Below are 13,769 nucleotides of genomic sequence, written 5' to 3' on the forward strand. Positions count from 1 at the left end.
GCCGAACCAAATGGAGTTAATTTTTCTCATGCCACAACAAGTCTGGGGGTACGTAGTCCTCTCCTGGCACAGCGGCTTGAGAGCAACATCGAGCACCCAGGTTATTCCGAGTCCTGACCCACCATCCTTAGCATGGAGCTTTTGTTCTTAGTTGCAAGATGGCTGTTTTTCTTCCAGGTATCCCCATTCTATTCAGAATGAAAAAGGGCAAAGGGCAAGATACACATCCAGAAGCTGTCTCTTTCCTGGAAGCCCCTCCGTATAGAACAAAATTATATGGCCACCATAGCTGTGGGGGGAGTACTTTAGCTGAGCACATTGCCACTCCAAACAAAATCGCGTTCCTGTCCATCACAAAGAAACATAGACTAGATCTTGGGTAGACAACTAACGATAGTCTCAGGCTTTCGGAGCATTATCCCAGAACTTTGCAGCACAACTATGAAGCAGTTACTGCTATTTCCCCATTTTATACTTCAGGAAACCAAGGCATTCTATTTTATGTATTTTAGACATTTCATACCTTAGGAAACCCAAGGTTACACAGATGGTAGGTGGTTTATCTGGACTATGAAGCTAGGCACCCTTTGGAAGATGATTCTCAAGTAATCACAAAAGGCAAACATAGAAGGTTGGTCAAGTTGGGAACTCGCTTCCATAAGTCCTCTAACTGCTTCGTCAGTCACACGGAGAGCCAGCCCAGGGCATGGCCGAGGTCTCTCGGGCAATCTGCCAGCAGGTCCCTGGGGGAGGCAGTTATGCTGTCATACTTTCCCTGCTGTGACCACATACGAATAGTCCCGAGGCAGCTGTGACAAGCATCTGCATGAGCCTGCTAATGAGGCAGAGTTCATGAGTCCAAAAAACTTGGCAGGTCATGATTTGGGGAAGCACCATGGATTGGGGGTGGGGGGTGGGGCGTGAATCAAAGGCGTGGCCTTTCTGCCCCCCCTGGGTTTAGGGAGTTTTGTTTCAGGCAAGGTGTAAGGCACTTCCAGCCCAGGGAAAGAAGAAACTGTTTGGAAACAACAAATATTTACAAAAATTCAAACACTCATTAAAATACTGTAGGGTTTTGATTTTTGTGTTGTTTTTTGTTTGTTTGTTTGTTTTTTGTATTCACCCTGTTATCTTCATTCATTGCTGTAGTTAACTTTAACAGCCCCTGGCCTAGAGTAAGATACATGAAGTATAGCAACAAGAAGAAAGGCTGAGCTTACCAGCAGTGCAGGAGAGCAGAGGCTCTGGGAGCCAGCCAGTGTTCTCAGGTTGTAAAATAAAATCTCTAGGCCAATGGGACACTGGCCTCGGGCCATGGCAGTGATTAATGCCAGAGCTGTAAAAAGTGCTATGGTGGGAATGGTTAGAGGGTTGTCCTGTGTGAGCATGTGTGTGTGTGTGTGTGTGTGTGTGTGTGTGTGTGTGTGTTTGTGGTTTTTTTCTTTAAAGCAGCTTAACATGAAACACATACTTTTTAGTTGGTTTGGAATCTAAAAATAAAATTAAAGACTCCTTTACTTTTCTTTTCTAATTAAGAACTTAGGCAAATGTATAGACGAAAAGAAGCCTAAAAAGCTTTAAGTTCTAAACTAGTTACATCACTCCAAGTCTCCCTGATCTTTGTTCATATACTTTCATGCATTTTTACACAATTGAACTTATTGTAATAGACATTCTGGGTTCTACATGTTTCACGTAAACTTATTTCACGTGAACATTTTCATACTTATTTGAAATATGTATTTCTTTTTTTTTAAGCTTTTGAGTATTTTATTACATTAATTTGCCATAACTTGCTTAATCATCTCCCAATTGTGGAGCAAAGGGGATGTTTTCATGGTTTTGCTATTATACATGATGCCCCTTCCAACATCTTTATATAAGTTATTTATTTCTTTGTTGCCTTTAGGTCATTTCTTTCACTATGTTCCCCAAAGTGACATTATTTAGTCAATGGGTACGAAGAGTTACTTATCTTGGTGTTCCAACTTACAGTCTCATCCTATATAATGGAAGGCTAATATGCAAATGGACCGAACGGCAGAACGACTGGTCGCTATGATGAGCACTGACCACCAGGGGGCAGATGCTCAAGCAGGAGCTGCCCCCTGGTAGTCAGTGCGCTCCCACAGGGGAACGCCGCTCAGCCACAAGCCAGGCTCACAGCTGGCAAGCGCAGTGGCAGTGGCGGGAGCCTCTCCTACTTCCGCGGCAGCACTAAGGGAGTGGGCCTAAACTATCAGTTGGGCATCCCCCAAGGGCTCCTGGACTGCGAGAGGGCACAGGCTGGGCTGAGAGACACCCTCCCCAAGTGCATGAATTTCGTGCACTGGGCCTCTAGTCAACAATATAAAAATACATCTGCTTTTCTATCTACATCACAGGACAGTATGTGCTGATTATTTACCTGTTGTCTCTTAGCTCCACATCAACCTCCTATAATCCACTTAGAAATGCTGACTGGGGCTAGGAGCCTGCACAGCACCGTTCCCAGGCTTCATCCTAGCTGCTTCCTGTTAGATTCTGCCAACAGAAGGTGCCAGCAGGAAATGTGAAGGCATTTGAAGGAAAGATGGGAGAAGTCATAGTTTGCTTTCTTTCTGTTTCCTGGCAGTATCTCTAGGAATGACTTCATTTCCGGATGCCCTCTTCCCCGAGTTCCCAGCATCCTGCTTAGCACTCCCAGCGACACAGTAAGAAGTACAGGTCTGTCCTAGTCCAGGGTTTCCTCCTCCTTTGTCTCCCTCAGCTGCTTTCTGTCTTTCTATCTACTAACCTCGGGGCACCTACCTTTCCCTTTTTGACCTTTCAGCTCTCCCAACAACATAGTTTCCTGTAGTGAAGACTCTCTCTTTGAAATACCTAGTTTGGTTTCTATTTTCTTGACGAGACTCTGACTTATAAGCTGGGTCTTATCATTCTAATATAATACTTTATTAGGACAATATGTGTATAATTTCTCCCCCAAGTCCAATTTTGCATTTTTAAAAATTACTAGTGGAAACAGATTTTCTTAAACTGTAAACACTTCGTCCACTTCTCACTTAATTGCATGTGTTTTAAGGGTAACGATTAAAAAATCTCTAGAGGACTATGTTTATGTACATTATTTCAGTACATCAAATTACTTGTATTAAACAGAAAAAAATAAAAATAGAACTGTGAAGGTTTCATTAGCAAATATAATTGAATTGTAAACTTAGATTTAGACTTAAGATCTTTGTTCAGTTTTGTTAACTTATTTTTCTGTTTCAACAAATATTTTAGTAGTTGAGTGGTGGCCCCACAAAAAAATATGCCCATGTCTAAATACTTGGAATTGTGAATGTTACGTTATTTAGAAAAAGGGTCTCTGTAGATGTAATTAAACTAAGAGTGTTGGCATTAAGACTATCTTAAATGATCTGGATAGGGGCCCTAAACCCAACATTGAGTGTCCTTATAAGCAACAGGCAGAGAGAGATTGGAGACAGAAGAGTGAAAGATGCAGACACCGGGGCAGAGAAAACCGAGTGAAGATGGAGCCGGAATCAGGAAGTCTGCAGCCAGGAACCCAGAAGTGCTTAGAGCCATCTGAAGCCGGAAGAGGTGAGGAAGGGTTTTCGCTCTGAGCCTTCAGAGGGAGCAGAGAGCACCACCCTGCCTCCAAAATTGTGAGAAAATAAATGTCTGTGGCTGTAAGCCAGCAAGTTTGTGGCAATTTGTGGCAGCAGACATGGAAAACGAACGCAAACACAGTATCATTTCAATATGTACTTGTAAACACTATTTTTTTTATTTCAATTGTAATAATCAAAGCATTTATACATTAAAAGGGAAACGAATTGCCGAAACCGGTTTGGCTCCGTGGATAGAGCGTCGGCCTGCGGACTCAAGGGTCCCAGGTTCGATTCCGGTCAAAGGCATGTACCTTGGTGGTGGGCACATCCCCAGTAGGGGGTGTGCAGGAGGCAGCTGATCAATGTCTCTCTCTCATCGATGTTTCTAGCTCTCTATCCCTCTCTCTTCCTCTCTGTAAAAAACTCAGTAAAATATATTTTTAAAAAAATACATTTAAAAAAAGGGAAAAGAATCACATAAATATTGCCACGGATAGTTGGGTTTGAGCTACTTCTTCGTTTGTATCCATCTCTTATTTAGGATTTGTTTCCACCTTTTTTTAGGTGAGATTTATTACAAGTTGTTTTTGTTCTGTTCTTTTCCATTTTGCTGATGTTTCTAATAAGCCTTATAATTAGGCTTTTGTGTCATTTTATGTTCAAGGGGGGGGAAAAAAAACCATTAGTTTCTTATTGAGCCAGAACTCTTGCAATTAATTTATCTTTTCCTATCATTGTTTTTTTTTTCCTTCCAGTCCTCCTTATTTCATTTTCAACCTATTATCCTGTCCTCTTCCCTTTATTTTGCTTCTTATTATATCTGTGATTTCCAACCTGTTTTTTTTCTAATTGTGGTAAAAATCACCAAAGATGCCCTTGATTATTTTTATAATACTTGTTACCATTTATTATCTGCTATGCTATTCTATTGAAAAGTTGTTACAGCCTTGGCTGGTGTGGCTCAGTTGGTTGGGCATTGTCTCGTGCACTGAAAGGTTGCTGATTTGATTTCCACTCAGGGCACATACCCAGGTTTCCACTTGATCCTTGGTAGGGGGCATGCAGGAGGCAGCCAATCAATGTTTCACTCTCACATTGATATCTCTCCCTCTCTTTCTCTCCCTTCTTCTCTCTCTAAAAAACCAATTTAAAAAAAAGTAGTTACAATCATCTATATATATAAAAGCCAAGCGACTGGTATGACGGAATGCCTGGAACGACTGGACCAACCAGAACGACTAGCTGCTATGACGCGCACTGCTGCAGCCAACCGGCCCAATCAGGGCCCTGATCAGCCCCTCCCAACCTCCCACAGCCCCTCCCCCTGACCGGCCCCGCCCCCGATTGCCCCCCCAACCCCAATTAGGGGAAGGGTCGGCCAGCCAACCACCCGAAGCCCCTCCTCTCGGCCCTCCCAGCCCAAACAGCTCCCACTGGGCCAGGCTGGCCAGACCCCACCTGTGCATGAATTTGTGTACTTGGCCTCTAGTTTTCACTGAAAGTATAATTCATGTCAATTACAGAGGGAGGGAGAATGGCACAGAACCACACACAGAATCAACACATTACTTACAAACAACTTTAAATTTAATAAAAGGCACACTCCCTCGTTCTTAAAATGTCTTTTAGCCACCGATTGCAGGGAATTTCTGGGGTTGGGACGGTCCCTCATAAGCACTGCTCTGTGATTTTTGCTATCTTACAGTTTCCTCCTACCCCCTCCTCAGAAGCAAACACAAATTCCTCTCCTGTCACACTCAGAGCCATCTGGCACTTGTCTGTCATGCCTTGACCCCTAACTCACACTCAGGACCAAGGTCTCACCTCTGACCCAATGGATGGTTTCCCAGTAAAGACCTTCTAAAGGGAAATTCTGATGCCAGTTATTAACATAACAGTTTCACCTTGGGTTGCCAAGAGGTTAGATCACTTTGCTCAGGGCTCATAGCTAAGAAGGGGAGAACTGGGTTATGGATGCAGGTCTGCCTGCCTCTAAATCCCAAGGTCTTTTTGTTACAAACTCTCAACAAGCGCATTAAAGGTGGCTGTGTGACTTCTGAGTCTATGTTAGACAAGGCTGCACAGCTTCTGCCGTTGCTCTTGGAAACTCACTTTGGGAACCCTCAGCTGCCGTGTGAGAGGTATTGGCTATGCTGGGGCTGCCATGGGGAGAAACCACCTGGAGACAGAGAGATAGATGCCTAAGGAGCCCCAGGCTTTCTGTGTCTCCCCAGTCCGGGTGCCAGTCCCCACCAGAGCCGCATTCTGATTGCACCTGCATGAGGATTCCTGAGTGAGATTTGCCCAGCTGAGCCCAGTCAAACCCTAGCTCATTTTTCTATAAAGACATTGAGTGTGGGTGGTTTGGTGCACAGCAATAGATAACTGGGGGAAACAGCACAATTTGTGTTCATGCGGTATGTTCCTTGTCCTTATGGAGCACACATTCTAGCAGAAAAACCTGTCAGACTCACTCCGACCAGCTTTTAAGCCGCTCTGCCATTTGGTATCAGCATTACTTATTGAACAGAGCACTCATCTCAAGGGCCTCTGGATGTTATGTTTTAATATCTGGGGACGGTTTTCTGCTTTTGATTCATTTGTCATTCATTGGAAGGGATGATACACAGGGCCTTTTTTTTTTTTTAATGGCAGTTTTATCTATTATTATTTTGGTTTTCAGGTTCCTGATTTTTAAATATTAAACTTTTTGTTTTGAGACCATTGTTAATAACACATGCGGTTGTAAAAAATAATACAGAGCTCTCTTATGCTCTTCACCTAGTGAACGGCAAATGGCAATATCTTTAAAACTTGAGTACACCACAAGGTGTGTACATTGACACAGGAAAGACAAAACATTTCCATCATGACAAGGACCTCTTCTGTTGTCCTTTTATAGCAACATTACCCTCCCTCCAACACACACACCATCCTGACCCCGGGCAACCACTAATCTGTCCTCCATTTCTATAGTTTTGTCATTTTAAGAATCTATACATATAAAAGCCTAAGTGACAGTTGCAACCGGACAACTGGACGACCGGCCAGTAGCTATGATGCGCACTGACTACCAGGGGGCAGACTCTCAATGCAGGAGCTGCCCCCTGGTGGTCAGTGCGCTTCAACAGCCAACTGTTGGCCAGGCCAAGGGACCCTACCCATGCACAAATTTGTGCACCAGGCCTCTAGTAGTATATAAATATGTTATTGAGTGTGTAACCTTTCAGAACTGGCTTTTTTTCATTCTGCATAATTCCCTGGAGAGTCTACCAAGTCCTCTGCAACAACAGTTCATTCCCCTTTTTTTTTGCTGACTAGTATTCCATGACATGGATGAACTCTGGTTTGTGTGACCATCCATCTATTGAAGGACCATCTGGGTTGCTTTCTCTTTTTGGCCATTACCAATGAAGCTGCTATAAATATTTGTGTATAGGTTTCTGTGTGAACACAAGTCTTCCTCCCTCTGGGATAAATGTCCAGGAGTGCAATTGTTGGGACCTATGGGAGTTGTGTATTTTGTTGTTGTTTTTCAAACTGCCCAGCCATTTTCCAGAATGGCTGTATCATTTTATATTTCCACCAGAAATGTGTGAGTGATCCAGTTTCTCTGACTGCCATCTGATTCTGAATAAGATAATGTAGCTTCTCAGATAAATATTAGGACTTTCTCCCTCCCCCCCCCCCTCCCGATTGCATATACCAATTCTTTGTCCAGATTTAGACCTCTAACATTCTAGTTGGCTCCTAGGGACAGGATGAGGGCCTGGGGAATTAGAACCCAAGAGGACACCATCTAATTTTAACCCTCAGTGATTGCTGTCTTATTTTGGGTTCCTGACACCTTGTTTTAACCTGTTTCTATTGTTATTGTATCCGTAATCTCTTTCCCTTCAGGTGGTCTTTTCAAAGGCACTGAAAACCTTGAAGAGTGAGAGGCAATAGATTAGCTGTAAAAGCAAAAGGAGGCTTAGGAAGAGCTTTGCATTCACTGAAAGGTAACAGGGCTTTCACTACAGCTCACTAGGTAGTCAAATCAATCTTGACTAAGTAGCTGGTTTTTAGAGCAAATGCTCTAGATAAGGAGTGACTTCTCTAATGAAGCCAGTAGTTTAATTTCTCCTGATGATTACATAGTGCCCTATTTTCTCTTAGGCAGACATGACTCCTGTTAAAACCATTGAAACATTTAGACATGACAAACACGAAAGAAAGAGAGAGCAGAAGTTTGTATTTAAACATTTCTGCCCCAAATCTAAAATGTTCAGATCTTTAATAGACTTAGATAAGACTTCTACTTATTGTATTAAAATCCCCAAACTAGTTTTAAAATGTAGTCTTCTAGATGCAGGAATCTTGCTTTATACACATTTTGGCTTGAAAGTTGATTCTATCTATTCTCCATTGTTCTTTAGTGGGGAAACCTCTCTCCCTTCTAGAAAATTGATTATTATCATCAGCATCAATGGTATCAGTATTCCTCAGACTTTTCTGGATTAGGTGGATCATTAAAGGGGGAACAGCAAACTGATTTTTAAATGAAACCAGTTTCCGTTTGGCTAGACTCTCCATATTTATGCCTCCCCCGCCCCGCCCCCCCCTCTTAAACCAAAACACTTGGTAGGAGCTATTCTCCGACCTATAGTTATTCAAATAAGTATGCAGCTGCAAAAGTTTTGACTAGTACTTGTTCTTACAGAAAATATTTGTATGAATTCAAGCTCGTTCATGTTTATCAGTACTATTTCACAGAATTGAAAGGATGGTTAGTAATTAAACATGTGAATAAGTTGTAGTGGCAATTGCAAAGAATCTCATCTAGAATTTTTAAAAGATTTCCTTTAAATCAGTATGTTGTATAATTGTTTTTGTATGTCTATTTGCATAAAATGAGATATACCTGCATTGTTTATATACTACCAAGTTGCCTCTTTATAACACTAACACAGGAGAAAAATATAACTCTGTAAATGACTCCTGACTGCTATTGTTTGAATAAGAATTGCCAATTTACCCCCACATGAGCCTCTGAGAGCTTAAATGGAGTTATTATCTACTACTAAGTCATCTCTAAGGCTCTCCTCCTTTCACATTTGGCAAACGTGGCATTCTGGACTGCTCCAACCAAGCTTTTAGGCTGTTATTGCAAAGTGCTCCCAGGTAACAGGGAAGGAAAACATAGCTTATTATCTATTAAGTAAAAGTTAGCCCCTGTATTTTCTAATTTATTAACTGCTTTCCACCTTACTGTATTTAATCTTCCCCACAACCTTGCAATTTGACATTCTATGCTATCCTCCTTATTTCATAGATGAGGGACCGGAGGCTCAAGAAGTCTAAATGAATTGCCAGGAATTGCAATTTGCAAACAACTGCCAAGTCAGAACTGGAGTCTAGATATTATGACTCCTATGTCAGTGCCTTGTTATACAATTTGCTGGGAATAGGGAAAGAACCACTCCCAGGAGGAGATATGAAAACGCAATTGTAATACTCAAAGTTAAACAGCATATTTCTTTAAAAAAGTCACATATTTTTATTGATTTCAGAGATGAAGGGAGAGGGAGAGATAGAAACATCAATGATGAGAGAGAATCATTGACTGGCTGCCTCCTGCATGCCCCACACTGGGGATGGAGCCTGCATCCTGGGCATATGCCCTGATGGTTCATAGGTCGATGCTCAACCATTGAGCCACACCAGCCGGGCAAATGGCACATTTCTTTGTAAGCCATCTTAGCCAGACTCAACATTTATTGGAGGGAATAGCACCTGATTGCATTTCTTCACCCTTCCTGAACATGAGAAATTTCTATTTCCCCTTATTAAACCATTTCACCATCAGAAGATTGGATTAAATCTATATTTAAATTGCTAGTCAGATAGTATGCCATCTTCGATGAGGATCGAGGTATGTGCCCTTGACCGGGATCAAACCCGGGACCCTTTAGACCACGGGCCAACGCTCTATCCACTGAGCCAAACCAGCTAGAGCTACTCTTCCATTCTTATAAGGAAATGTGAACTCCTGAATCTATCTCCCTGCTTGCTTCCCTCAGTGGAGTCCTTATCGGTTTAAATAATTCACTACCCAACCCCTATTGGGTGAGTTCTACAATATTGGCAGGCCATATGCTAGGCCTGCAGAGGGGTTTAGATGTCTCATTAGATGACTCTTTTAATTTAACTTCCTGGCTAACTGTGCACAACTGTGGCTTTCAATATTTCTGGAGGGAGGTCTGCCATTAGTCCACTTTTGACCATGGCATTGGTATACATGTGTGACCACGGATCATTACACATGCAGGAACTGTGTAGCAGTATGTAATTTCATTGCTTTTCCCAACTGTTTTCTGACTATAACCCATTTTATTATCCCCCGTGTCTTTAAAACTTCTTTTCCTCTCCAAAATGTTAAAAGGGAAAGGGAGATTGAATAGACCAAAGCAGAATGAATTCTGTAAACATTAAAAGATGCTCTGAAGTAGGTGGGAAGTATTTGTGGGCTGGATCATTTTGAGTCTGGATTTCCTACCTTGCCTTGATTTTTTTTTTAAGTCCTATCTCAGGTTTTGTATTTAGTTACTACACTGTTTAAAACATTTCACTTCTCACTATGTATTCTATACTATATATTCCATAATAAACACTGGCTCTGATCCTAACTTAGGCTTGATTTAAAATAGAAGTACTTTGGAATCTGAGCAAGGGAAAAAGCATTTTAACACTCACAAGTCACATTCATTTCTCACGCCTTCCTCAGCCTATTGCCCTGGGCAGTAAATTGTAAGGTAAAATAATAGTTTATTATTTGTAGTTTTCTTTCACTGTGCTGAGAAATGGTACATTGTTGGCAAACTGACAGAAAATTAAAAATGGAATCCAGTATATTGTATGTATGTTTGGTGAATGTGTTCAACATGTAATGTTATGTGCTCTCTAGTGCTCTTTCAATTTTTTTTTTCAGATGGAATCAACAGCAATGTAATGAGTGAACTTTTTAAACTGAATGGCATGAGCAGAAATACCCTAAGAAAAGCGGTAACTCTTGCTTTTCCCTCTCCCTAAAAATACAAACAAACATCACCTAATAACTAACTAAAAGCATCTTATATTTTTAAAGGGAAAAGCATTAAGATTCTTATAAAAATATTTTGATTGACTTCAGAGAGGAAGGGAGAGGGAAAGGGAGAGATAGAAACATCTATGATGAGAGATAATCATTGATGGCTGCCTCCTGCACGCCTCCTACTGGGGATAGAGCCTGCAACCTGGGCATGTGCCCTTGACCGGAATCAAACCTGGGACCCTTCAGACTGCAGGCCGATGCTCTATCCACTGAGCCAAACCAGCTAGGGCTAAAATTCATTTTTTGAACCTGTGCTCAGCTAATACTTTCACACACAGGGTGGGGCAAAAGTAGGTTTACAGTTGTGAGGACTCAAAACAAAGTTTATTCTTGTATTATTATTTTGTAATCATTGTATTATTTCCCATATGAACAACTGTAAGCCTACTTTTGCCCCACCCTGTGTGTAGATGCTTAGAAAATATTCAAATATTTTTTACAGACTTGATCTTAATGTATCCCCCTTTTTCCCTTACCCATGAATTTTTATTCCTCGTTTTTGGCCTTGTTTTCTATTAAAATGTACCATTTTCACTTACAGCTTCAGACAGCTTTGATGTTCTTAGCATGACATACTGTATGTAATGTTAGCCGCTTAAAGCTGGGAATCAGATTGTGCATACCAACATATGTAGTTTGGATTATATAAGCACTACAGGAAGAAAGGGAGACAGAACCCTTGTGTACAAATTTCAGATTGCTAGTTGCATGCCTGTTTTGAATGTTAAACACTCCTAACTACGCAGTGATGAAGTTACTTCTTTAGTGACTGTGACTTCTGAAACTATAAAGACAACATTTTTTTTTTCAACTAATCTAAAGATGATGTCAGTAATTATGTGTTTTTCTACTTGCTACTTAGGGACTTCTGAGGATGGGGGGGGGGGGATGGATTTCATTGTCTTCAAAGCCCAATTTAACGAAGCAATTTCATTAAAAAAAAAAAAAAAACTTAGAGAATATAGCTTAGAAGAGCCAAGACAGAACATGATACAAATTATAAATTTCATCCACTATACATTTCACCCATTATAACGAATGCTGAGGTAGGGAATTGTAGCAGTTTATTTCTCTAGGATTGTTTCTTTTATATCTTAATATTTCAGATTAAACAAAGTGGAGTTTGTTTGTTGTTGTTTGTGTCATTCTTTTACCATGAAGGTTGCTCTCTAGCGTTTTCATCTGTTGTTGAAAGATTGGTAACTTTTATGCATTTCATCTCAGGAGAAATTAGATAAAACCTATTACCATGTTTTTCAGCAGCGAGACATTTCAGAGTGAAGGAATAAGTCAATAGCTGTTCTGGTTTAATAAGTTTACATTTTATTTTAAATATTCATATTCTGCTCTGCTGCAGGAAGAGTTTGAGGCTGCTGATAATGCTTACTGCTCAAATATCAGCCTAGCAATCCTCAGGCCTTTGAAACTACGGGTGAAAAATCCAGCAAATTTCAGTCATCTTTTATTTATGCAGAGCAATTGTGTGGCATTTTGCTTTCTTTCCCTTTGCATAAGAATTTTAAATTTGGGCACTCCCCTCCCCAGATATCTTTATACTGGAAAGTTCTGCGTGAGGTTGAAGTTTTTATGGGCGAACTTGTTTAAAACAGTTGTCTTTAAAGGCAGGTTTGCCACAGCAAGGTTAGAGGTTGCCAATAAATCCATTTACAGCAACTTCTGTATTCCTCGCTCCAGACACACCATTGGGTGACCCGTGCACAATGCCCGCAGGCCACACCAGGCAGCAGGAGTCCCGGTTGATCCTTCCTGGCCAAGGCCCCTCTAAAGGGTTAGGGGTATGGTCTAAAGTGTTAGGGGTACAGAGTGGGCTGAGCATCGCCCCCCCCCCCCCTCCGGGCCTGAAATGGCTGCTTGGGATTCCTGGGTGAAGCCGGTGAACCCAGGACTTCTGAATCCGTAGGCTCTATCCCAGCTCTCGCTGTGCTGGGGAATAACAAAACATTTTGGGAACTCATGAATTTAATTTACTGCTACCAACTGAAACAATAATAGCATCTTTGTGTTGCTCCTGCTGCATACCTCCTCCTCCCGCCCATTGAAGCCCTCCGGCGATGGAGCCCAGACAGCACAGGGCCAGCCCGGAGCGGTCCGAGGAGGCTGCAGGCCCCGGGACCCCTGGACGCCGAGGCAATCTCCGCTCCCTGCACATCACTAATGCGCTTTCAGGAAAGAAAAAGACACAGCAGGAGAGATGCCCCCTTTCACCGTCCACCTCCAGTGGCTCTATCTTGCCCCAGAAAGTGTGGGGAGGGAGGGAGAGGGAGAGGGGGGGGGGCGGGCGGGAGGAGAGAGAGAGAGAGAGAATGAATGAATTCAGGACAGCCACACAAGTCACCTAAAGCATTCAAGAAAACTTCAGCTTGGCTAATTGCTCCCATATGTCCTCCTCGGTTGTTTTTAAAAAGCAGCAAGGAGGGGAGGCCATGTCACTTCTCTGATTTTAAAGAAATGGGGGGGGGGGGGGGAGAGGAGGGAGAAAAAGACTATCCCTCATCGTCATCCAGTCCCGGAGGGGTCCAGGCTCAGCCCCTAGGGACTAGCCCCCAGTCCCCTGGGGAAAGCTAGGGACTCGACCCGGAGCCGTGGGGCGGGGAGCGCTGCGCCCGCGTCCGGCGGAAAGTTCTCGCTCCGCGTCCCGGCGGGTCCCGGGAGCCGCCGCAGCGCCGGGCGGGGCGGGGCGCGGGAGGCGCGGCCGGGCGGGCGGGCGCGCGAGAGGAAGGTGCCTTCGGGAACACGCGCGGGGGCGGGGACTCGGGCTGCCAATGAGGCCCCGGAGTGGGCCGTGCGGGGCGGGGGGACGGGCGGGATCGCAGCCTTCGCAGTGGCAGCTGCGGGAGCAGCGGTAGCCTCGGAAGCCAGAGGAGAGGCACCCGCCGAGCGCCGAGCCGACCGCGCCCCGAGGCCCGGCCCTGGGGGTGGGGAGTCGCGCCGAAGGCTGGAAACTTTCCCGGCAGGTAACTCCGCCGCCCGGCCGCCGCCGCCGCGGGCCTCCGGGCGCCCCGGGCTGGGCCAGACGC

This window comes from Eptesicus fuscus, chromosome 11 (genome assembly GCF_027574615.1).
Source record: "Eptesicus fuscus isolate TK198812 chromosome 11, DD_ASM_mEF_20220401, whole genome shotgun sequence".
In the NCBI taxonomy this organism is placed as follows: domain Eukaryota; kingdom Metazoa; phylum Chordata; class Mammalia; order Chiroptera; family Vespertilionidae; genus Eptesicus; species Eptesicus fuscus.